The sequence below is a fragment of the Thermobia domestica genome, chromosome 1 (genome assembly GCF_964235325.1).
Source record: "Thermobia domestica chromosome 1, izTheDome1.hap1.1, whole genome shotgun sequence".
Lineage (NCBI taxonomy): Eukaryota > Metazoa > Arthropoda > Insecta > Zygentoma > Lepismatidae > Thermobia > Thermobia domestica.
The window spans coordinates 94,630,303-94,657,274 of record NC_137454.1 but is presented as its reverse complement, the minus strand read 5'-3'; the positions used below and the strand labels follow the sequence as shown (position 1 = coordinate 94,657,274).

The window sequence follows — 26,972 nt, the reverse complement described above, 5'->3', positions numbered from 1 at the left end:
GACGTAGTGTCTTGTAGGACAGGATCCTCCTTAAACTTTGGACCTATCCAAACAAAAATTTCTGGCTGCGCGCCTGGGCTTATCCAGCTTCTGCAACTACTTATACTGCAATTGATACTACTTGTCCTTTCTCACAGCTCGCTGCGCGCACGTGGTTCTCAATGCTGTGTTGCCAAGTTGTATGTCGGGTATTGAAACACGAAATTATTCACTGCAAGTAAATCTCAGTTTTATAAAATTAAATGACACAAAAGAGAACTAAAAAGTATGCTCTCAGTAATCAGCAGGTCCACTACTCAAGTTGGCATTTGACTAAAACAATGTGCATTTGTTTATATCCAAAATGGCAACATGTGAAAGGGTAATTGAAGATCGAGAGAAATGGGCCACTATAATTGGCTGAACGTGCTGTTGCCATAGAAACAGTTCTTTCTTGATTGTTATGACCATGTGCAGGAAGGAAAAAACAGAGGAAAGTAACTGCCAGAAAGAAAAGTATCAAAAGAAGTGTAGATGTAGGGACTTTTCCCAATGTTGTTCTTTACGAAGTGGCAATATTCAGAATATCGTAATTCAGTCGAATTCAAGAGATTGATTTTAAATTTTATTCAAAGACGAACTCAGTTATTGTTTAGAAGATAATCTGTGTACTTTTCTCTAAATGTTCTCTTCCATTCATTGTTGAGTCTAAATTTACAACCGATAACACGTTTCCAACGATAAAACTCTTTTGGGTGCGTGAAGTTGATCTTCCACCTCTCGATAAAGGCTTACTAATACTATCACGAATTAGTGCTTAATTTGTCCTACAGCACGGCCAACAAGAGATGGTGTCTGACGTTTCTTACCACATGCGGTGGGACATTGCAGCCCCTACTTTGATACCAGTGTTACCAACCACGATCACTCTGTCTTATACCATTAATTAAATTGCTACTACAGTTGCACCGAAAAAAATCTTGACACACGAGTAGTGGCAATGTCACAGCGAACTGTCAGAGACGTTCTCTTACTGGACGCACTATAATTCATGCCGTAAAATTTATAATTTGTGCTCTATTAACACCAAAGTAATTCAACAACAATGTTGGGAGACTAACTTCACACTAGCTCCCTCTCCTCTTACTAACTCAGATTGGATTCAAACCTATGCCAATAACTAGTGCTCAATTTGTGCTGATTTCTGCCGCATATTTTAGAATTTGTGCTATACTGAGGAGGGGAAAATGAGTAATAATTGTTTGAAGGGGATACGAAGTTAGCGTCCACCAACTCGGTTTTAATTCAAACCTATGCCAATATTTAGTACTCAATTTCTGCCGCATGTTTTAAAATTTGTGCAACATCAAGAAGAGGGAAAATGAGTTGAGTTGATTTTATCCGTTCAGCAGTCCCGTTCAGCAGTGAGGCTATATGATTAACGTGGAATCCGAACCACACCTCCCGCCGGAAAACGAACCCGGGTGTCCCATGCCAAAGGACCGTACGCTAACCGCTTAGCCACGAAGGAGCTCAAAGGGAAAAATGAGTAACAATGGTTTGAAGAGGGGTGAAGTTAGCCCCTACTAATACGGAATCGATTCAAAGCTATGCCAATATTCAGTGCTCGATTGATGCTGATTTGTGCTCAAGAAGTTAAATAGTTAAACGATGTCAGAGAATCCCGCCGACTGTGAAATACGTGCTGTGATTCGTTTTCTTAGTTCCAAAGGCATGAAACGACTGAAATTCATTGCCACTTGAAATGCATTGAGAAATCATTATGGAATAGTACGGAAACGGGTTAAGACTTTTCAAGATGGTCGCACGAACGTTGATGATGAACGAAGTGGGCGATCTTCTGTCATCACTGAAGACAGTGTAGAAAATTGACGAAAAAGTGAAAGAGAACAGATACTTTACGATTTTGTTGTCTGATGAGTTTCCTCAAGTTTTAAGAAAAATTCTGAATGAAATTGTGACTCAACGCTTAAATTATCGAAAGTTGTGCTCATGCTAGGTACCGAAAATATTAACTGAGATTGGGTTGACTTTCCGTGAGCGATACAATAAGGAAGGCAATGATTTTTTAAGCAAAATTGTCACAGGTGACGAAACATGGGTGATTTACGTTACACCGGAATTGAAGCAACAATCCATGGAATGGCAGTATTCAATATCACCCAAGAAAGTGCAGGTCGAACAAGCGAAAGTGCAGGGGATCGTTTTGCTTCATGACAATGCCCTTTTACACGCGGCAACTCAAACTCAAAATCTCATCGCATTATCTGACTGGGAACAACTCGATTACCTTCCACACAGTACCGATCTAGCGCCCAGTGACTACCAAATGTTCCTGCATTTGAAGAAACATCTGGGTGCTCAGCACGTTGATGACGATGATGATGAGGTCAAAGCGGACGTGTTGTAGTGATTATTAAATCGGGCAGTAAACTTCTATGAAGATGGTATTCAAAGGCTTATTGTAGGATACGATAAATTCCTTAATATTTGTGGAAACTATGTAGAAAAGTAGATTAAAGTACAGGCTTTCACGTAACAATAAAACTGTTATGAAAAGTATACTTTTTTAAAATTTCCGAACGGTACCGTACTTATTTAAAAAACAAGCCTCGTATATAGGTAAAGTTCAGTGATAAATGTTCTCCCTCCCTAACGAAAACCTGATTCTCTCTCTCTCTCTCTCTCTCTCTCTCTCTCTCTCTCTCTCGATTCTAAAAGCACAAACTAAAATACTACGGACTGCACACTAAATTACTGGAGACTAGCCCGTAGAATTGGCAACGAAGAGACCGTGTGCACTTCGACATTTCGTATCATATGGAAATAAAACGACTTAATGGGCTCTCTAAATGGAAAATCTCTATCTTAGTCTTTGGGAACTACATAGATCAACAAAAGCAAAGGACTGCCCTGTTTTCGGCTGTTCTGTTTTTTGATAGTAACTTTAAGTTTTAGTAAAAAGTTCTACTGTTAAACCTAGTTTCATAACATTGGCCCAAAAATATTCTTTTTGATATGCTCTCTTGTTCTTTTCATTAAACTGGAGAAAGAAAATAACTGGGTTTGGCACATTAAAAACTGGAAAAACAAACAGGATATGTGCAACTTTTGGCTACCATATTTGTTCAGAATGAACATTTGTATGAAGTTGTGTTTTGATAATAGAAATGAAGGTTCAGTTTATGGATTGTGTAACGCCAAGTACAGTACCCGTCCCTTGACGGCATTAACGATTCAGCACTAAATCTAAAAGCTCCATATGAACACCCAAAAACGTATATAAGTGTTTGTATTTTTGTTTGTGTACAATAACGATAACTACTTTCTTTTGCTGCCCAAACTCAAGAATACTTACCGCAAACCCATTTCTTTAACTGATTTCACACCGTGCTTTTATCAAGCATAATACAGTAAATAAACAGAAAAACACGATTTTTTCACTTTTAAAACACTTCTTTTTTCATCAACGCACTATAAAACACATTTAACTATTGAAAGGTCGGACTCAACCAAACAACACAAAATTCCTTTAACACCACACACACACACACGCATACACATTAGTTCTCTCCTTAGCAGGTGCCAAAAGAAGGATGTTTTCTTCCCATTATGATATTCGTCTGCCTTGTTAAGACGTGTTCTATTCACTGTGCTGAACCATTGATCACTCAGATCACGTTCGTGTTACATTACAACACAGTTGCTCACGAGATAAGATTCCAGAATTTGCTTGCTCTCTTCTTCTACAGCTACTACTATAGATTCCAACTGGAGATTGAGGTGTCGCTCCGGACAGTTCCAAACATTCATTTTCAAGTGACACGTGCTGCGGCCCCTGTTGGAAATAGCTACGACGGGGAAACGAATCCATTGTCCTGAGTTACGAGGGGTTCGGTGAGGGTGAATTTCTACCACTACCACCCTTCTAGCAAACGACCCCTTTGCAAATTCAATCCCTCCTCTTTGGTCCCAAGTCCTTTGCAATAAATTCTTTCCTACTGGCGTCTCTCTCATTTACAATTGGGGCGGAATTCTGTGAAGACACACAACGACCACTGGATCCTTTGTTCAGTCGTTGGCACCAAAAGTTTTTAGCTTCTGCACTTTGGTTCGACGCGCGTGTCTTCTCGCTAGTGTTGCTCATTCGTCACGTACAATTGTCACTACTATAAATTCAAAGTGTTATTTCTTTATTGAGAACACAGCTCTTAAATAACTTCTAGATTAATCATAAATAACTTCCAGTTTCTTTCCTCCCTTTGTAGATTATACTAAAAAAGCTTAATAATAATAATAATAATAATAATAATAATAATAATAATAATAATAATAATAATAATAATAATAATAATAATAATAATAATAATAATAATAATAATAATAATAAAGCGAGTTGAATTGTAGAGCTTGTTACTCGAAACGAAAAGGAGCTGAAGACAAAGAAAATAAGCCGTGCGAAAGCAATGGCGGCTCTTGAAGGAAGTCACAACTGTAAACATTTACATTTTGTCGTTACAAGCTAACGAATGAAGTAAATAAGTACCGATTACATATGAATGCAATAAGAATATGTACATTTAAGTTTCCTTCCCTTAGCTATTAGCAATAAGAATGTATCTTATATATATTCAGGCGCGGATACAAGGGGGGCTATAGGTATACACTGGATAAAATAGGCTTCAATCCTGATGTACACTGAATAAAGCTGCAAGCTATGGTTTAGCCCCTCCCTTGGTCAGGGGCGCAACTCCTGGGGGTCCCGGGCTCCCCCCAAAGCTGATGTGGGCCCTCCTTTGTATTTATGAATATACAATATTTGGCATAATTTGAATGCAATTTATCTTAAAATCCTGATATATATATATATATATATATATATATATATATATATATATATATATATATATATATATATATATATATATATATATTACCTTCTGCATCTGATTGGGCCCTCCCAAATTTACAGAGAAATCGGCGCCCTTGGCCATTGTATATATATATATATATATATATATATATATATATATATATATATATATATATATATATATATATATATATATATATATATATTTGCAATAGGAATTTCCTCCAGAGCCACTAATTGGGATCAGAAAACCCAATCCCTTTTACCTGGATATTTGAGAAGTTTTAAAAATGCATCTTCTGTTATTTTCTATCTCACTAATGGAATGTTTGCTTCTGATGAAAAGGGTTTCTGATTCGATACCATGTCTTATAAACTTGTGGAGAAAAATATTGTATTCTGTGGGGTTTGTCGGAGTTTTTTGACGTTTTACACCTTCAGATCCACCAATTATATAACTCAATGAGTTGTCATTTGACTCCTTCAGCCTTCCAGACATATTTTATTTCTCATTAACTTAAATAATACGTCTACTTCTCTTTTATACGATATAATATAGAACTAAAACTAGAAAGCACTTCAAGTCCTATAGAATGCAATATGAAGCAAATAACACACATATACATATATACATTTTTCATGCTGGCTTAGTGATACATAAAAGAGTCATTAAAAAAAATCAATGCAGGGTAATATATTAATACACTTGATGTTTATTGATTTAACTTCCAGACAGAACCTGCAAGGCCAATGCACACCAGAAACCATCGACAATCAACAGTATGAACAATAGTACGAGAGAAAGTAGAAGAATATCGACCACGAAAAGTACTGACCCTGGCATTCATTTTGTAGAACTGAAGAAACGTTCAAGAAAACTCTGTCAAGATAGTCAGTCACCACCTCCACTTTACGATTGAGAAATAAGAACCTTACCCACCAGCATACATTCGGTTGGTATTGTATTTTGTATTTGCTGTAAGTTAAATTAATGCGTCTCTGTGTATCAAGTAATCCATTCTACAGCATAAAGTATGTTTTTCTTTTAATTAAAGTAATTTCGTGTATGGAAGACTTTAAGAAAAATATTGGAGTAAGTTAAAGGAGCAAAATTTTTTTGACGAGACCTAGTACCCGTGTACTTAGCTGAATGTTTAGCACATGATGCGGATTTGATTCCTGGTGAGAACAAATTTCGCTATTGATGTAAAAGCATGAGCCGATTGAGGAGCTGCTGGAATTATAGCCATCGCATGGTTTCTTGGATTCCTAGTTATAGTTTTCCTTTTTTTTTTTTTTAACAGGGACTGCAAAAAATCTGCTACAAAAATACGATGAAAATGATTTTAGAATAAAATGAACACAGGAATACTGTGTTGTTTTTAGACAAAACGTTTCCGATTTCTCTTGTTATATTTTCGTTCACTAAAGTTCCGAGTTCAACTTAGTCTGTGACATTTGTAAGAAAGGAAGTAGTCAATTCCAAAAAGACAGAGATAAGATGTCGGGAGTCTATGGATTGACAACGCAAACACTGATCCCATAGCCCGTCTGGATGACGGGGTTCCCGATGTATGACGTAGAAACTGGCTTTTACGACCAGACCCAGGAGAAAAAGAGAGAGAGAGAGAGAGAGAGAACAGGAGGAAACGAGGTAAGTGGAATGGATAAAAGAAGAGTGTGACTTGTCATGAATCTGGGAGTAGTATGATGTATCTACAAAACCCTTCCCTTATGCCTTGTTTCTCTGACGTCACCACAGTCTTCTATCAACAGTAGGTTTGCTTCCTCTTCCTTGCTGTCTGTGTTTGGTTTACTGAAAACACGAGCTGGAAAATGTTACGTCACAGAGCATCCCGTTGGAAATGACTATTTTAGTGGTTTGCAACACTATAATAAGTTTAGTTTGGATTTCCTTATAAACATACTGAGGATACTTTCATTTCGGACACGCCACGTATTAACTTTTCGCGCATTCAGAGATAAATATTATTATTATTATTGCATAGTAAGTTCCAGAGGATTTATTGTCTTGACTATATTCAACACTCAGAATATTCACGAATTATTTAAAAGCGATTTTAGAAACAGTGTTTGTTGTTACTGAAAATAAAAGAGACTGAAGAGGAATTTTGTGTTCACTAATTCCGTATGGTATTGAGAGTGAACTCATTATGTCTCCCATCCACATCATTGGGTTCTGCCCTGCAATCATCCTTGTAAATTTACGATTTTTCAATTAAGTAACTCGGGCTAGATTTTTGGGATGCATCGCTCCATAAAGAACAATTTGTTACCTATAATATATTTTGGAAAATTGATTTCAGCAATGATTTTCTGTTGACAAATTCATGCCGATTTCAAGATTCTAGAGAAAGCACAGGACGTATCAGTGGGAAGGGAGACTGAAAAATTTCAGTTTTCATTTACGGGCTTGTACCTTTTATAGTGTATTGTAACACACACACACACACACTGTATATTATAATGTGTGTGTGTGTGTGTGTGTGTGCAAAAAGAAGAGCATTAAAAATGAATGACAGTCAAGACACAATTTTAAAATTGATAATTAAGAAGTTTTTTTTTTTTTTTTACATGAAATTATTTTTTCTTTTCTGCAAATATTTCCAAGAAATGAGGGTGGTGGGTGATGGAAGACCTTTTGTGTAATATAAGACAAGCTAAATTTGGGGTTTCATGCCCATATATGGTAACACTTCTCAGCACTTTTGTGACAAAAGATCTCCGCCTCCTGTCCAATACTTAACAGCTGTTCTATCTGTTATCTGCCTTTTGTGGTCTCGCATGTGTTCCGGGGTTTGACCATTACGAGAACTTCCGCTTTTGTGAAAGACGATCTGATTTTAAGATATATGGCTGCGATGACCAGTTCTGAGTCGTGTATTACGGCGCTCTTGATGGTTTATGTTCCATTTAAGATCATCCACATTTATTATCATCAGCCCCCTCCCCCATGGTTCCTATTTTCTCTACTCTCTCGCTGTATCTAGCCCTTAATTTAAGGGATTCGCTTGTTATCTACACTACATTAACCTCAGCACCTTAGAAAAATTCATACGCTATTCAACAAAACGTACCGTTTTCAACACATATACACACAAACACACACAAATGGACCGTGTTCAATTAGAAAATATTTATTATCCGTTTCAGTCAGCATTGATAAATGTTGCGATTTTTACCGCCTTTTCTCGTATAGATAAACAAATCACATGGACATATTTTTTCCACATAAAATGCAAAATTTTCACTGGAAAGGAGAATGGATGAAACCAAAGTGCAGTTCATCCTCTACGGGTGGGCACAATTCTCGCAATTTTCACTTCATATTCTTGTTTTATTTTTTTTTCGATATTTTCTTCTTCTTCTTCTTCTTCTTATTATTATTATTATTATATTTGCAATTGTGAATGAAATTTTAGTTTAATTTCCACAATGTACTCCAATATTGTAACGCAGTTTGGAGAGTATGGTAAATAATAATAATAATAATAATAATAATAATAATAATAATAATAATAATAATAATAATAATAATAATAACTGCTAGAATTAAAGCCGATGGGAGCCAACGTGCTAATTTCACATTATTCAATTCAATGTGAGTTTATGGTGAACAACAGTGTCGGTCAGTTTTCAAAGCTCTACCGTTTTCTTCCACATTATTATTCTACCTATTGTTTTTATATTTTTCACTTCCATAATCACCTGTCTTCTTTAGCTTACACAGCATTAGGATCGAACGTTCATCCAATTACTAAGTTCTCTGGTGAGCTATAGGCGTCAATGATTCAGTTTCAAGGAAAACTATTTAATTTGTTAAAAATCAAATTTTAGAAAATAAAATAAATATTACTCCCTTTATAAATATAATATTTTCCAGAGAGCAGAGGCATATTGCGATGGTCCAAGCTTAGTAGTTGCGCAACTAGGAATGTATTTTTTAAAACAAATCTTTATTATTATTATTATTATTATTATTATTATTATTATTATTATTATTATTATTATTATTATTATTATTATTATTATTATTATTATTCATGCGATAAAGTTCATAATAGTGCTGATTCCACCTCCTTTTTCCATCATTCCAACTTTATTTTCTATGAATGAAACTTGCAAGTAAAAATACGCAATACAAATAAAAAGTGAATGTCATGGAACTATATAGGTCTATCCCTTTAATTTTCACACCCTTTTATTATACCTTTTCTAAAACCTATACGTACGTATGTAAACATATGAATGTATTCATAGAAGTTTATACATCAAATAGATGAATGAACAAAGTTATCTGCTTTTGCTTTTGGTTCTTTTATCAATATTTACCCATCAATATCATCAGATACTGGGAAAACATTGAAATAAAAAAAAAATCATTGACTAAGAAATTCGAGACGATCGTATCGTCTGAGTACAAACCAAATGAATGAAACAAGATCTATATACTGTATACACATCCAATTGGCGTTGTATGTTCTCCATGTGTCTTCATATGTGGCGTGGGAATATACTGTGACAAAATTAAAAAGGTAAGCAGACGCGTTTACTTTGTTTAAACAGAATTCCAAAAACAGAATGGGGGAAAAATAGAAAAAAGAAAGAAACCCTTTTACAGGAATATCGACAAACTTGCTGTAGATGGACGGTGTCAGCGGAGTTTGTTTTTGGACACCGTGGGTGAACTAACTGATGGGGGAAGATCATGACAGCTATTGGAAAAGTACCATTTTCAGGCGCAATACTAGCAAACTGACTTTTTTTCTTGATTTCTTTTTGGAGAAAGCCTTTTGTTTATTTACTGTCAGGACTATTTTCATGTTGTGTACGTCGCTAAAGCATTGTGAACACACAAAACCAATCGAGTACACACTTGATGTCAAATGGCAAGATCATTATTCATTAACCAACTCAGCTGAAATATATTTCCAACATACCCACAAAATATTCTTTAAGATACTCAAATGTTCCTAGAACGTGCTACGAATGAATAGCTATTTCTCGCTAAAGCCACTGGTTTCAGCGATTACCGTAATCAATATAATCTATATATATTAAAATGCTAGGTTTATAAGTTTGAAGTCAGAAAAAAATTATATGTTTGTGGTCAATTCTGTCGACAGCGAGTTCTCGGGAACCATAGGCTCTAGAAAGAGGCCGTTTTCACTGATCGATTGCAAATTTTGTGTAGATTGTTCAGTTCTAATTGAATATTATTTTTAAAAAAGGGCTGTTCTTTATTTATTATAATTTGAGGGGTACATTGGATGTGTTGAAATTTTTAAAAAGTAAAGCATCATATCTTACGAGTTATATATTCTAATACCACACATTTGTTTAACTCTCCGGCGTTTGTATCATAGCCAAATGATAATGAAAAACGAACGATAATCATTTATCCAGTCTGAGATGAACATTTATTGTTTGCAGTGTTTTACCCAATGAACACTATATATCACTAATATTATAATTAGAGCAACCCACATTATGCTTTATTATTTGTTTAATTATGTTTTATTTTTTTTTTCCAAATTATGGTTTATTATGCTTTATTGTTAATTTCAATCATTATGTTACATTAATCGTGTATAATATATAATAAATTTAATACATATTAAATATTCTAAATACCTTGTTCTTTTTATTAATATTTTATGCAACCAGTTTCTTTCATATTTAATGAACATTTTTCTTAATGCATTGCAAAGAGATATACTTTACTCGAGTCAGTTTTTTCTATCACTTGTGTGTGCCTTACAAGGAACCCTAGGTATCTATCAGAGCCCGATTTTCATGAAACTTGGTATATAGAGAGAGTACCTCGGGAAACTCGCACAGCCAAAATTGTAGCTGCAGAGTCCAAGACGTTGGGACACTAGGACCCGAGAAAGATCAAAAGTGGAACGTCAGTACATTAAGGAGATGGTGACAATACAACGACTCACCAAAGGTAGTCGTTAACCCTGGTTCAGTTATATCTTCAGTGGCAATAATCGTTTTCACCTTAAAATATCTTCTGAAGTTATATTCACTAGTATGCTCACTTTTCTACTGAAATTACAAGTCCATGATGAATATTAAATAATTTATTCTTTGATTCCCTTTTAATGTATATTCACACAAACCGACTTGCAATCAAACATGTTAACTGAGTCTCTATAAACAACGACATAGCAACCCACTAGACAATAATGTATATTTCTTATATATTAAAACATTCTTCTTTTATTATTTTTAATTAACATTATAACAGGTATAGTGCTTGTGTAAAAGCACTTTCTGCCCGAGATATATGTAATTATGGACCGATACAAAGTATCTCGTTATAACAAAATGCACATTTTTGTTTAAAACTAATCATTGTAGCGACACGAAATGAACATACATCGATACGAGATGGTCGATATGATCTGTTAAAAGTTATAAAAAGAATATCCGCCATCTTGAAAGAGGCCATGTTGAAACTGGTGCGATTGGTGTAAATGAGAAGAGGGTCACCCGATGCATTAATTTGAACGTAAATAGCCACAAAAAGCTGTTGAAGTCTGTGGTGGGATTACATTATTCCTGTGCTTCTGGTAGAGTGATTTAGGTACAAGATGAGCAAAGTATCTTATAACACTCGAGCAGATGCACATTATGGAGCGCTATGAGTGGGATCAGTGGAACTAGAAAACCGAGCGCAATATAATTTTAGCACTACATCATTTGTGTCAGAGTCAACATGTAATTGGTGTCGATGTGCTGATATGACGGGTTCAATCTTCATAATAATGTCATGGTTGACATTAACTTGTAACTCTTTATTAGACTTAAATTAATTCGAACAGAAATCAGAACGTGATATCAGTCCACCTATAGCCCTCCATACCCTCCATCTGCTCGAGTGTCATGAGATACACTTTGTTTATCTTGTACCTACACCACTACCAGAAGCACAGGAATAATATAATCCCACAGCAGACTTCACCAACAGGTTTTTGTGGCTATTTACGTTCAAATTAATGCATCGGATGACCCTCTTTTCATTTACACCAATCGCACCAGTTTCAACATGGCCTCTTTCAAGATGGCGGATATTCTTTTTATAACTTTTAACAGATCATATCGACCATCTCGTATCGATGTATGTTCATTTCGTGTCGCTACAATGATTAGTTTTAAACAAAAACGTGCATTTTGTCACCATCTCCTTAATGTACTGACGTTCCACTTTTAATCTTTCTCGGGTCCTAGTGTCCCAACGTCTTGGACTCTGCAGCTACAATTTTGGCTGTGCGAGTTTCCCGAGGTACTCTCTCTATATACAAAGTTTCATGAAAATCGGGCTCTGATAGATACCTAGGGTTCCTTGTTAGAGGTGTATATATACAAAAGATGCTCCAAAAGTTATAGAAAGTGCTCAGTTCAAGAGGTGCATACAAATAATAAAAATAAGTTTTCATTGTTGCATTGTTATGTTCTCAAAGATTTTGCCTTGTAAATATTGGTTAAAAAAAAAAGAAAATATTAAACTTGCAGTTAAACAGAATTTTCCAATAATTGTGCTAGGTATTTTAAATTATGCTTTAAGCTTTATTTTCTAAAATCATGCTTTATTATGCTTTTAAAATTAGTTTCTTCTGATCCCTTAGACAACCATGCTTTATGCTTTATTTTCTAAAATCATGCTTTATTATGCTTTTAAAATTAGTTTCTTCTGATCCCTTAGACAACCACAACTATGTTCAAGGTACCAACCATGTGTAAATTGCTGTTATGCTTTTTATGCTTTTGGGTTGCTCTAATTATAATTAACTGTGAGTGTACTGTATTTGCTTTTACATATTGCATACATGAATACGAAAACATTGATCATACATGAATTAGGTATTCGAACCGGAAGTAGGCTCAAATCTTGCAAAAGATGTGAGATATTGAAAAACAATAGAATATATTTCTCCTTTACGATACCCCTTGCTGATTTTTATTAAGACATTCTTCACTTGTGACCGTAAAGGGACATGTACAGATGTTGTGAGGAATGGCAAGGAGATTCAAACTCATATATGAGTGATGCGCTGTGTAGACAGTGCAGGAAGACTTGCTAGGAGAACTGACAGTTTTAACAAAGCACATAGTTATAACTGATCATAATTGAAGTTTTAGTGACAAACTTTATTATTACTAGTCGATTACTAAATTCTAACGGGTTACTATCATAACATGTACGATGAAACTTTCCACTTTCCTAACCTATTTCATTGTTGGTGCATCTACAAATAACTTGGTACAGATTGATAATATGCGTGACTTGGCAAATTTCATGTCAAAAGAGTAGTAAATAAGAACAATAAAATGAAAATAAAACTTTCTTGTCCATTTAGCAACATTTTGTTTTACTCATTCTAATTTTCGTATTTATAATTCTTTTCCTATGAAATTTACCACAAATATACATTCCCTGATTATACACATACGTAGTATCAGTATTAAAAGTACCCTCCAAAATCATTATCAAATTATATTCTTACAAGAAGACAGTTACAGATATGCGACAATCACTTTGGACATGAGTGTACGTAGAAGCGTGAGTTCTAGTTAAGTTTCTATTAATTCTAACAAAACCACTTGGCGTACAATAACCCGATTTATGAGCCTGAATCGCTCCACGCCATCTGTTAGCGATTGGTGGAACTACGTCCAGCCTAGCGTGGTCAGCGTGCCGCGTCGTCCTATGGACGTCTTTTATTCACGTGAGTCCCCAGTTTGCCTCACGACGCTGGGTGGACGCCCAAAATTGGGGAAGCACCGACCGGGAATCGAACCCGGGACCACACGGACATGAGTCCGACGCTCTAACCAACTCAAGGTTTTATTAGTTAATTTATATGTCAGAGCAGTTTGATTAACAGATGTGTGAAAGCAACATAATATATCGTCACTTCGATCGATGCATTTATGTAGGCGCTTTGGAAGTTTTTGTATGCGTATTGCCATACCAGCTCGCCGTCAAGTGTTTGAGGAAGCGTTGAACTTCATCTTTCACTTCGTCGTCGTTGGTGAAGCGTGCTCCAGCCAAATATTCTTTCAACTTAGGAAACAGGTGCTACTCACTGGTTTACTCAACCTTCGTGACTGTCTTGTTGGAAATTAACGATGTCTCGCCTTAATTCTTTGTCATGAATTTCAGTGCTACTGGCTACAAATTCCCTACACCACTTGACGACGTTTTTGACATCCATGCACGACTCGACATACACTTCCGCCAATTGGCGATGAGAATTAATCGGCGGTTTAGCATCTTTTGCGTTCAAAACCCGAATAACTACGCGAACTTCGCACTTGGTGGTAGCGCCATGCGGGAGCTCCATTACAAACGGCTACCAAGGCCAGACTATGAGCGTCCTAGCGAGGTGCGCACAGGTTTATTTGAGAGTAAGAGAAACAACAAACAATACTGTTGTCAACAGCCGCATCAACAGTTTCTCTGCGTCTCCAGCGCTTTGGAGACTTTACTTTTGGCATTACCCTCAAACTTATTTGCGGTGTACATGGTAAGACAATTTAGAAAGTATTGAGTCATGAGTACCCCTGATAATTGAGTAACTCAATGAGTTCATAGGGTTTTTGAAAATTTTCTAGAATTTTTGATCGATCGGAATTCTCTTATTCAGAACAGGTGTGTATGAGATCCGAATGACTACTTAAAAAAAAAAAAAAAAAAAAAAAGACAAGTGCACCCCCCTCCCGAAAAAATCTCATGAAACGTATTTTCAAATATGTCTACCCTCTCTTTCCTTAATCGTCACTCACATCAGCACTGTCCAATCATATGTATACAGTATAAACCTCCTGAAAAACTTAGAAAATATTTCACACTTCTTTACCACAGGTACACTGAGAAAAATCCGTTCTCCGGACAGCGGTATATTGTACAAATATACGAAATCCTCTTACTACAGGAATCAGTATGGAGCATACGTTATCCATATACTCCATACACTACATACGGAAAGTACGTATAGATAGATCACTTATAGGGAAAGTATTATAAAACAGGCGTTTTTAGTTATACGTCTGCTGTACGTTAAGTCCAGAAACTACAGTAATTACGCATGCAACCTATCTTTTTAAGCACGACACCTACAATTTTTTTTTCTCAGTGTATTCTACAAGTGTATCAAAGGGCCAAGGTAGCTCAGTGGCGCCACTAGCAATAGTCTATTCTCGGCGTTCGGCTTCGGATCACCAGATGCAACCCATCAGGAGGATTCGAGTCCCTCTGAGAAAGAATATGACCGCTTTTAACTCTATTCGATATTCCTGTGTTCGTGACCCTGTCCAGTCTAGTTGTCATGAAAAATACAAGCAAAAAAATAGAGTCGGAAAGAGGTTAAAACGAGTGACAGATCGATTCCAAGACACAAGAATTTGTGGTGGATAGCATCAAGTCCGTGTGCTATCTCGAGGTTTTACAGTTTTCTCCCACATTCTCATTCCACCAATCTTATCATTCATCTTCATTAATCATTCCTCTCGTTTAGCCTAAAGATCATAACGATGGGATGCAAAACTATAGATTTCATTCTCTAAATGAAAACTTATGAAAACACTGCGGAATACCTAAGTACCTGTATTTATGGGCGCCCAAAGGGGAGGGCAGGGTGAGCCCAAGCCCCCTCCCTCAGGCTCACAAAAATGTATTAAATTTCTTAAGATTTTCTTACTACAAATAAAAAATATGAAACGTAATATAGCAACCAGGAATTTGAGCCTCTCCCTAGAAAATTTTCTTCGGGCGCCCATGCTTGTATTTGTTATATGGAAAGTTTTTGAATTTCATCCTAACTTTTTAAATTTTCTTTAGATCACGATGATATCATTGCATTATTTTATAGATTTAATTTGATCTGAATTTGTTTAAGTTTAGTGTCCCTTTCAGTAGCGAGGCTATATGATATGTAGACCTACAGCTTAACGTACAATTCGAATTACATGAGTCTAAATCACACGTTCACATTAATTAGTGCACATACCCTATATAATATAGTTCAGCTTTCTGTAAAAATTCAGTTCGCTATTCAGGGATTATAAAAGAACGAAAAAATACGAAAGAACGAAAATAAAAGAATATAAAAGAACGAAAGAAAATGCGTTCTTTTGTAAGATATCCATAAATTGACTATGTCTTTTCCTTTGCTATTATTTTTAGAATTTATGATTACATTTTGTTTACTAATTCTCAACTCAAGTAGTTTTCCCCTGCAGAAATAATTTCTATACCTATAGTCTGGAAAAAAAAACGCACAAGCATTATATAGCTGTCTCGTATTGTATTCTTACTTCTATAAATTCCACCGTATTCCGTATTGTATGAACATTTGAAGATCCGTTTCCTTTAGCGAAGTATGGAAACATTGGAACAAACAAAATACGTCTATTACATGTATCTACGTATATATATCTACTGTCAAAAACATTCTGCAAGCTTCGCCTCTCCCTTTGCTATTAAATGGGATAAAACACTGTGTCAAAGCTATATAAATTTGATACTTCTCACGAGATTTCAACCTACCACCTACCCCCATCCTAAAATTTCCCGTTCACAGTTGAAAAGTTAAAACAAACGAACACAAAGTCTGTTCTTCTGGAGAGAAACTGCCACCAGGTCTCTTCGGTGCCTGTCACTTGAGATTCCCTTGATGTGCCATATTCGTTCGCTCTCTCTTCTCTTGGAATACGGTAGCCTAGTTCCAATTCCAGCTAGTGACATCTCATTTTGCCATTTCTAACTAACGGAATACGAAACAAAACACAGGATAAATTATTACAAAGGATAATTACTAACTTTGTTACCCGCTAAATATCAATTCGACTTTTCTAGAATTATTAATTATTTCAGTAGGTTTATCTTCGCTCGTAGAAAGAGTTCTCGGAGGGAAGTAATTACCAGTTTTGGATTAGGTTGCTTCTCTTGTTCACTGACAATAATAATGATAATAATAATGCAAGATTATAATTTGTATTGATATGACGAAATCATGAAAGGTTATAACCCATTCTTGAATTAATAGCAAAAACAGGAATCGCTCAGCTTCTTAAATGTAAGGGGGTTAGGGTCCGAACATGATTATTAAATTGTAAGAAGCAATATGAAGGCATAATATTAACACAGTTGACGAGGAAAAGGAAAGATTATCTCTGTTAATGCATTAAATTACAATTTGTTACAGTGTACAAACACTAAAACTTGTCAAAATTGTTTACCATATGGAGTGACAATAGCACAGAACTGTATCTACAAAAGGTGTCAAATAACAAGCTTTTCGTCAATACAAATATCACAATAGGCGCACATATGATTACAGTTGAGGAGTGTGATGCCTACGATTTTAACTTCGTTCGAAGTGTTATCGTAACATGCATCTAATGTTTTAAACGTACGCTAGGAGATCATATACACAAAGGCTAAAAACTGCATATATGATATGATATTTATTCCATGATTGTTACTCGGTAGCTGTGGTAAAGAACTCAGAGTTTGTGTAAAGGACTCTTGATTCGATCCCAGTCACTATGAGTTTGTGGTGAATAACATAGTGCCAGTGGACTTTCTTAGTATTCTTCCGTTTTCTATCACCATTTTCCCTCCAACTTTTTCATAATAATTTACTTCCATTAACCATCCGTCTTTCTTAGCATAAAGGTCATCAATGTGGGACGTTAAACTACAAATTTAACAATAATTAATATTATCATTTGCATCTGAAATTACATTTGTGTGTGGTAGTTACCTATGGGCTAAAGCAGGACACCGATTTCTGTTCAACTTTAGTAGAGCCCGTTTAGATATGTGTGTTTCCTCGTCAGATAACGGCTAACAATACATCAATTAGGATTTTAATAAACACGAGGAGCCCAAGAAAATTTCAGAGGAGGGTGTACCCCTCGCCTCTGAAGATAGGCGCCGTATAATATAAGCTCCTTAGCTCTTCCACGGGTGTTCAATATAGGAGAAGAGCTACTTCGTGGCTAAGCGGTTAGCGTACGCGCTTTTGGGTTCGATTCCCGGACGGAGTTCATATGGTTCGCATTCCACATTAATCAATAGGTCCACGTCTCATATAGCCTCGCTGCTGAACAGGACGTTAAACTGAAAATCAACTCAACCAATATAGGAGGAATATTAACTGACTGTGTAAGTAAATATCTGTAGACCTATAATATAGCCTCAATAATTCAGTTTTTGTATGTATGGAATACTTAAACCTTAATTTTCATTCTGTCCTACTTTCGAGTGTTAATTTACAAGTTTTGAACATCAGAAGAAGAAAGCTGCCCATCATATATCTGCTCTAGAAATCTAATGGTCCCGACAAGCTATGGTAGGTAAATGGGCTGAAACCTGCCTAACAGTCAGAAAGAAATAACTTTCTAGTTTCACAGAAAGCAAACAGGTGGTCAAACTAGAGAAGTAGATATCTTAAGAGGTTTTATTTTTAAGTATTTATTTATTGCTCATTAAGTTATACATACTAAGGCTGAATGACCTTAACATTTAATAACGTACCGATATCAACGACTACAATTTTTTCGCTTACAGCAGTAGGGGAATCATTGGTTGGATTCCTTGGTCAGTCATCTGTTTGGAAATACAATTCGGGTAGGAACTGTATGTCGTCTGAATAAGTGAAATGCAATAGTCGCCGAATTTTCTAAATTCCATGGGGAACACTAACCTCAACATTATGGTCGGATATCGACTGTCACGGTGTTATGTCTACATATACCTCTATCAAAGGTCGATCTCTTAAAAAAGTGCATAAGACTACAAAATAAGCTCATAGCCTAGTATATTCCGACTGTACGTAAGTTTACACACAAATAAAAAAAAAATGAACTTTTCGTTAATTTTAAAGAAAGTACAAAAATATATTACTTTAATTCAAATTTAAGAAACGTAGCAGCAACTCAACATATTAGCCACGATATATCTATTTCTCCTTCATTTTCAGCTACATGATAAAATGTTAGTGTTAACTAGGGTTGCACACGAGAAGAGACATAGCTCTTTCAATTAGAAATAAATGCATTTTTCCAGATACGATAGCTGAACTAACTACTGTTTGATGTACATTCCTAGCATTAATTGCCGCCCAACTGAGTACCGCAATAATAGTGACAGTTGCAATCGAGACTATTAAATAAAGTGACCATTACGTACAATGCGTTCTGTTCACATTGAAATATTGACCTATCGAAAAAGACAAAAAATATTTAGAATACATCCTCAATTTCCATCGCTAATTTCCAGTAACGAGTTCCTCGTGGGATCAAGCCTTTTTGCTCCCGTGTTGTCGATGCCCATGGAAGATGCTGTAGGAGCTATCACCAAATATCTAAAATCTAGATACTGCGACGAATAAATGTGTTGATGATGAAAGTGTGGTGTGATTACATTACATTAATAGGCGGAAAATATGAAGCTACTGAAGCATATGTGGATAATTATTCGGGCATTTATCTAAAATGGTTGAAATGGTTACGCTAAGAGTAGTTCGTTTAATTAGCAAAGTGGCATTGAAAGGAATATATAAAAGTTATTTATATAAATATGTCAAGTCCTTTCATATTGATGTGGATGAGCTTTCATTTTAGAGGAGTTATCTGGCCATGTATGTTCCTGTATCGCTTTGATGTGGATATTCAATCATGGAAAGGTGTTTCGCAATACTGTTCTTGTGTCGTTCAGCGTAGCGGATGCTGTGTAAACGTGGTGGTGTTGCAATAAAAGAAATTACATGGAGAATAAGTCTATTGATTTTAGCCAGATGTGAATAGGGTTAAAGTGTAAATATTCACATCTTAGAAGTTCCTCATATCTGGTTATTTATACGTACTCCAGTTACCTGTTTCTGGTTGGTTGTAATCTTTCCCCTTTGTAAGATGATTGCGCTTGGAGTCGAAGTAAATATACTACAGAATGAAATTAACGTTTAACGAAACTAATATACCTAGGTATATTCTCCCTTCTGTGTAGTATCTAGTGAGCGCGCCTTAATACTCGTGATCTTGGGTTCGTTTCCTGTGTGAAAGAATTGAAATTTGAACGCATTACGGTGGTTCAGACTCCACTTTAAACTGCAGGTTTAAGTCTCAAGTAACCTCGGTGCTGAAAAGGAACGCAAAACTTCGACAAACAAAACAAATCTAACACTAGCTGAACCTGCGCTATTTACAGAGCACACAGTTCTAATATGAGCGTGAATCTCCTTCCCACCTCTCACTATATATGTGCAAATCCTTTTACGGACAGGAAGACTCAAAGGGAGTGAACTGCTATAGACAAACATATAAATGTAGTATTTTAATATATAGAATGTTGGGGTCAGTTTGGGCAAACTTGGATAAGTGATAGATCAGTGCTGTCCAAATGGCGGCCCGCCAAACCATTTTCTGCGGCCCAAAAAGCTCCCACGATTTACGATTGTTATTACTGATATTATTTTCATTTATATTTATTTATTCTTTTAATGTTTCCACTCTTCTTTCGAAATAAGACATCCATTTAGTGCTTTTGTATAACAAAAAGGCGCGGGTATCCACTGCAACACATTTTCCTCAATTTTGTGAGTTTGGTCGGAAATGAGTGTCAGTCTTTGATAATGCATATTTGACTGAAAGTGCATTTTCACCATGAAATTTGTGAGGAATCGCTTCAGAAGCTGCCTTGGAGATTCTTCTCTTTTACATCTCCTGCGGCTCGCAATAACATTTCCGAGATCTCATTGTCGAAAGGATTGACCAGAAACATATAAACTTCCTCAACATATAGTTTAAAAGAACTCGGAAGATGGAAGCACAATTCACATGCATTGATTTTAGAGAAGGCTTATTAAAATACAAAGGCTTTGAACAATAATTTTATATCAAACTTTCTGAAAAAGATATAGTTAACTAATTTATACTATTTAAAGTACAAATACTTAAAATGTTTGTCTCTGTTAAACGTGAAATCACACATAACCGTAAATGAAAGATTTGAATGCTAAAGTTATAGGTTGGAGCTCAGGCGCTTTTAATTGCTATTACAGCATTTTAATAGATAGATATTTGCAAAATTTCTGGCCATCGACCATACACATAACGAGAGGAAGCTGAGATTCCCCTAGAACACTGCTTCCTCCCTAGAATTCCGTTGCATCACAAGCAACGTCCCTTTAATTCTCAGAAAAGTCCGTGCTACCCTTAGCAAAATATTCTAGTTAGCCAATGGTATCAATATTGCACAAATCCCATTTTTTTTTTTTTTTTTTTTTTACCAAAAAAATCTAATGCAGAATTGGATAATAAAATGTCTTAAAGAACTCGATAAAGTTTGAATTTGTGAAGATACGAATATAATTCAGGATGTGAATACTAATTAATTTTTTGAAAAAGAATCAAAACTAGGTAAGCCTTAAGAAAAAAAGAAGACGAAGAAAGAAACGATGAATAATAAAGTTGTCTACGGAGGACGCTATCTTCTTTATTCACTTTGTCGCCGCAATTCACACAACCTCAGCCAAACATTTTTCTAACTTTCCTTTTCTTCTCTTTATGGTAAAAAATAAAATCATTTTTTTCTTTAAAAAAAGATATTTTTTCTTAAAGCCTTCCCCCCCCCCTCTTTCCATTCTTTTCGTGCTATATTGGATTCCAATTTGACGCAGACTGAAAAATGGTTGTTGGTTTTCCCTTGACGACGAGCAGAGAGCTGCCTCCCTGGAATTTTAAGTAGGCTAATCGGCAACCAAATGACTCTTACGTGGTTGGTCGATCACAAAAGCCAAAAAGACATCGAAACTCTTCGCTGCCAGTTTCTTTTTCAAAATCGTTCCTATGTCCTCCCCCCCCTCTCCCCTTTAGTATAACCGCTTCTATTATAACAGTTGTCTATTCTCTTTTATTAGAAGTATTAAAACGATCGTAACACTGATTATCGCGCATTGGATTGGCGTAGTACGTATGAAGATGTCTAATTATAATGATTATTATGTAATTAATTTGCATATTTATGAGATACTGGAAGTCTGTTAATGATAGAAGGTTCCAGACTATAATGGTACGATCACAGAGATTCAACCAACCTCCTTCAGCTGGAAACTTTATTATTATCACTATTATTAACCGATCACTAAAATGGAAATTTGGATAACAAATCTATTTTTAATGAATTCTTCATTACACAATTTCTTACTTCTCCAATAAATCAGTGTATTTGTAGAGCACTGTGCACAGAAATTTTTATAAGGGGAAAGGAAAAGGAAAGATCCAAAGCAGTTTAACTTTTTTTTTTTCAGCGTTTAAGTTCGTATAAAACTCTCAGACGCGGCTTTAGGATTTTCATTTTGGGTAGGCCGGCTGCCTCGCTTATGGATACATATACACATTTGACTGATTAATGACAGTAGGAAATTACTTTAACAGCAGTGGTTGATGTTATTTGTTAAATAATTAGCTAAGCTACCATTAATATAAATAGCGGAAAATATATTTACTCTTTATTGTATCTTTTAGCATTTATGTATTTTTCAAAATTTTTGGGTAGGCCTGAGCCTACCCGGGATACCCGCTAAAGTCGCCACTGATAAAACTCCACCACAAATAAAATTAGCAAACTTGATCGTTCTTCATACTTGGCACATTAACATATAATATTAATAGTTAACATTTAAAATACTATATATTATATCTGTGAATGTAATTCTTACTTTCTTTTCTTTTCTTAATTGCAAATCAATTAACAATCATATCATTTACCCACCCATCGTCATGATTAGGTGACGATGGCCCCGATAGCGTTACACGTTGCGAAAATTATACACAAGTGCATAGGCCTACATATTTTCACGGAATTCATGTTTGTAAGAGAATGATTCTGTAACCAAATTGTTCTCAGATTCCGAAAATAACTACTGCAGTCAAGGGCGCCGATTTCTCTGTAACTTTGGGGGGGGGGGAATATGAGGATTTTAAGACCAATTGAATTCCTCGGCCCCCTTGATTGCAGTACCCTGTCAGGTTTTCTTCACAATTCATGAATATGTAAAAATTAATGTTAAAAGCGTAGGTGCTACTTATGCAAGGAAAATATGAAGAATGGAAATATGACAACACCAATAGCAACAACAAATAGATATCGAGGACATGTTAGATAGGGATGATTTCAAATGAATACTAAGGTCATACACTTACAGATCGTACAGTATAGGACAATAAATAGAACTTTTACTAGAGAGGGGAAACAAATGCAGTACAGTAAGATATGTATAGCAACAATCACTTTGCAAGAGGTGAAGTAAACTTAAATTATATAGACGGTTCATTTGTACAGTTCTCTTAACACTTCCTCTTTGTTTTGAGTTTCTCTGGTATCCAACCTACATCCGCGTTCTACCACCCAACAGTAATCGCCCATCATACGAACAGCCCATTTCTCTTGATTCTCTTTTTCATGCCTTTAATTTCCTGATGGATGCGGATGCATTCCTCATGTTAATACAATCGAGTAAATTATAACTTTTCAACGGCTTTTTCACAAGAACAACTCAATTTTCGACTACTCACGAGAACTGAGTCTCAACCATCTCGTTCTTTTCACCTTGATCTAGTCTATCGTTTCATATATGTCTATGTAGTCTTGCAAGTGTTGTAATGAAAGTTGATGTGGCTACATTTCAGGACCAGTTTCATCTTAATAGGTGTAGTGGTTATCGTACAGCATACATTTTTAGATATACAAAAATCGTTTTCCTGATTTTCTCGAAAAGTATACATGCGGATTTACACTAACCCACATATTTTTTCAGCTCACTGGGGTCTATCGATTGGTATATGCTTCATTTTGGACAAATTTTCCCTGTTATACGCTAATATTTATTGTAGAATTATTTAACTTAGATTGTCCTGTAATCTTAGATTCTTCCAAGATTTTTACTTAAAAGATGTTTTGTATGAAGATATTGAATCGGAGTACATTCACTTTCTGTATTTTCCTTAGTACTTCTTCATTTGTTTCCCTATCTAGTAAAAGCTGTATTTTGTCCTACGCAGTCCGATCTCTAATTTAAAATCATTCTTACTTATTGAATACTTCAATTCCCTCGCTTTAAAGAATTGTCTTTTAGACTGTCTGTTGATCTTTAAGCTTGTTTTGACGCTTAAATATATTTCAAATTGGCGAACCTGTTTTCCAAATGGGAAGAATAATGTTTATGCAAAATCTTTGAAAGATAAGAAATGCGTAAAATATATAACTACGAACACCCCTACGAGCTATACAACCCGGATGACAGAAAGCGCGTTTCTACTGCCTACCTCACAGACACTATGATTCACTGTACACAATTTTTGCATAAATTTTGACTCACTCCTATAATGCCACCCTAAAATCGAAAAAACAGCTTTGTACACGATTGGATCCTTTCTATGCGAAAATCTGACGATACACACGGGAAGACAGACACATACACAAGTTCTGTTATATTAGTATAGAATATAGATAGGATGTAGACGTCATTAAATGAGAAATTGGGACTATTTCCATAAAGAGAAAAAAATTAAGATACACACGTTTTCACAATGGGTTGGGCTGGTCAGGCGACTTCTAATTGGATGAACTTGATTTAATTAGTCTCTACCATTGCGTGACGACTACAGCTAAAAACTTTTGCGTGTGCAATCGCGCATATTCTCTGATGATGGTGCTCACTTCATGATCACCTCCCAAACGATCTTACTGGTATGTTCTCTATAATTTACAAGAAAGAGTTACAATTTTTAAGCTTGCAGGATTAATCTGACTTCCAATACGCACCTCTCCTCTGCCTTCCCAGTTAGGCCTTGATTAAAACGTATCTTGTGTAAATTAAAGTTTTATGTAAGTTTAATTGACATTTTACATGTTTCAAGTAATGTTTTCTTGACACTTCCCATAAGGTCTAATGGCGCGCTTTGCTTTATAATCTCCCCCTTTTCGTTCTGGTATATCTGGGAAGCAAATACTTTCAGGAATATACTTTGTCAATACCTGTAACGATTTTATTTTCTTAAAAAGTCCTGAGATTTAAAAAAAAAGAAAGGAGATTAACCACAAAAATAGTATTCTTACGAAACAAAATTTGGGTCTGTCTCGTCTCGAAAAAGGTGCCCTGAAAGTGAAGTTCCGTCTCGAAAAGTATAGTTTCTGTTGGGAGAGCTCTGTTTTGTCTCGCATCTCGACACAAGAATTCTGTTTCATCTCGTCCCGTAAGCAATACTACCCCAAAATAACTACGGCTCCTTTGGTTTCCAAATACTGGCGGACGACCTGCACAACTTTTAATTCGTGAAACAACAGAATACTAAATTAGTGTCGCTAAGCTGTTGTGAAACGCTAACGAAGCATCAGTGCTCCGGAAGCTACATATTAAGGAACGTCCACTTATAACCACTTATAAGAAGTACTATACATATTCCTCAGATGATGTTTCTTATAACCTTTTCGATCTTTTGATAGTAGGATATCTACTCTTCTACCTTTTTTGCAATTTGCGCACAAAAAATAATCTAATGAATACTAAAATTCCATTATTTCATTATTTCTGTTTTACTTTCGAATGATGTAAAATCGAATACGCTTAAACAATGAAAATGGATAATGACAACATAAAATATCAGGTACTGGCTACCAGACTACACTTTCTCGCTCCAATTTCTTAAACTAAACACTGTTATGCTGCAGTTATTACTGCATTATGTATGTTCAAATACGAACGAAAAAATAAGGCGTCTTCGGAAAACTTACCCGAAATAAACTCATTGTTGAATGTAAATTTTCTTTGTGGGTTTTTTTAAATATGAGAAATGACTTACGCCGTGAAATATTTTACGAAACGAACAAAATTGCCTGGGTAGTTTTGAGAAAATAGTATAATATAATTATAATAATGCATAAAGTTTTTTTTTCGATATAATTAAAAGAGAACAGAATGGACATTTAAAATAGGGTCTAATAACTTTTTAAATACACGTATTTGCATCGAAGCAGCCAAAAGTGGAAGCAGCTTATGGTCAAGGTTGTGTGTGAAATGGAAAGCAAATTTTCTCATCGGAAAATAAAATCCAAGTGACGTCGATGTGTGCTGCTACATTTCTGGTACGCAGATAAGAATATAAAAACATATAGTGGCATAGTGAGGTGAAAAATAAGACGGATTTTTTTTAACTGGACAAAGAAAAAACAGCAGCAATTAATGTTTAATCTTTCAGTTCAATAATAATATTTTCAGAAATTATCATGTGAACTTTCAAAAGGCAAAAATACAGTAACAAAAATTCCCGGAAAACAAAAATACTTGGATATACAAGGACAATGGTGCGTATAAAAAGTCAAACTTCTAAAGCAAATGGAGCATTCCGGATCAAAGAATCATTCGAACTCTCTTCGTTCAGAGCTTCAACATGAAGTCTCTGAGTAGCGGTCGTCAGGACATTAAGTATAAACTCAAAAAGAAAGTATAACTAATGTATGGTATTGTATAACAGGTTAAAATTATCTATTAGCAATTTACACGTTTCATAGTAATTGTATGCTTCTTTCTTTTCGTGTTTTATTTGTGTATTTGACCTATGTGTAATTGTTTCTTTTATTTTGAATATTAATTAATCACATTATGCATTCTTCTTATTATTTTTATTCAATCTCTTTTATTCTTCTATCTATCTTCTATCTGAATGAAACGTCATGGATCTTTTGGGTAATGGTCTCCATGTAACAGGCAATAAACTATAACTATATTACCCGTTCCATTATTGTGGTATACTAATACACTTTACCTATTATACTGTTCAGAATCAATTTTATTTATTTATTTTATGTATGTTAATAGTCCAATAACTCATTCCCAAAAGTAAACTACATCTTTTAGATTTTTCATATGAAAATCGTCTGAAAAGAAACTCAGTACTTGTAGTGGATTTTTTTTTTCTAAAGGACAAATGAGTATGTCAGCTTATTACTGAAACATTTATTTATGAATTTGAACAAAATCCTCCGCGCTGTTTTAAACAT

The 26,972-nt window shown here is 35.3% G+C and overlaps 1 protein-coding gene across 4 annotated transcripts in view; it reads right to left on the bottom strand.

The window, feature by feature from the left end:
* Mcr (macroglobulin complement-related) overlaps positions 1-26,972 on the bottom strand; it is a 662,510-nt gene that overhangs the window by 207,515 nt on the left and 428,023 nt on the right. Inside the window, exon 1 of one of the 4 annotated variants that reach the window (XM_081760846.1) lies at positions 3,359-3,796. The exons of the other annotated variants lie outside the window; for them this stretch is intronic. The gene's annotated coding sequence lies outside the window, so the exon portion shown is untranslated. Of the gene's footprint in view, positions 1-3,358; positions 3,797-26,972 lie in introns of those variants that run through there. 4 annotated transcript variants of the gene reach the window in all.